The sequence below is a fragment of the Physeter macrocephalus genome, chromosome 4 (genome assembly GCF_002837175.3).
Source record: "Physeter macrocephalus isolate SW-GA chromosome 4, ASM283717v5, whole genome shotgun sequence".
NCBI classification, from domain to species: Eukaryota; Metazoa; Chordata; class Mammalia; order Artiodactyla; family Physeteridae; genus Physeter; species Physeter macrocephalus.
In genome coordinates this window covers 27,579,059-27,579,885 of record NC_041217.1, presented here as the reverse complement: position 1 = coordinate 27,579,885, position 827 = coordinate 27,579,059, and positions in this window count along the sequence as shown.

Sequence of the window (827 nt, the reverse complement as noted above, 5' to 3'; positions counted from 1 at the left end):
CTCAGAAAGATTAAAGTTAGAGCAATTTTAAGCTGTTACCTCTGGGGAATGCCACGGAAAAAGACCTGTACTTTTTTTTTTTTTCAAATTACTCTCCATTACCAACTGAATTGTTATTGCCAGGTAGCCATATTTTAAAGGTGATATTTTTAATTTAAAAATAGTTTCTAGAAAAGAGAAGAATTTTTAGGGCAGAAAAAAAATTGCAACAGTTTGCAATTACATACTGTCTACCAGCAAGGACTGTCAAACATTTTGCAAACATTATCTGACGGTAAGTGTCAGAATCTACATTTGCCAGATGGAGAAATTCAGACAAAGATGGAAGTGACTTGCCCATTTTCAGTGCATCTGTGACCGAGCCAGTGATAAAACCCAGGCTTCCTGGATTCTGAGTCCAAAGACAGATTTGGATTGATTTCTTCTTAGAAAAACCACCACATATTGGTGTGACAATAGTTAAGGAAGAAATCCAAACTAATAGATGACATGCTCTGTGTTTAGGGCTTGGAAAATGCCTGTATTTTTCCATCCAATAATTTGGTGCCAAAATGCACACTGTCTGTCAAGAGAAAGACCAGTGCTTCTCTGAAGCACCTGATGGGAATATAGATCATTTCAAGGAGTTGTGTCTGCAAAAATAAAAAATGACAATCCCTATAACAACCACAATTAATTTTTAAGTCTCACTGTATATATAAAGATTTCTGGGGGCTTCCCTGGTGGCGCAGTGGTTGCGCGCCCGCCTGCCGATGCAGGGGAACCGGGTTCGCGCCCCGGTCTGGGAGGATCCCACATGCCGTGGAGCGGCTGGGCCCGTGAGCCAT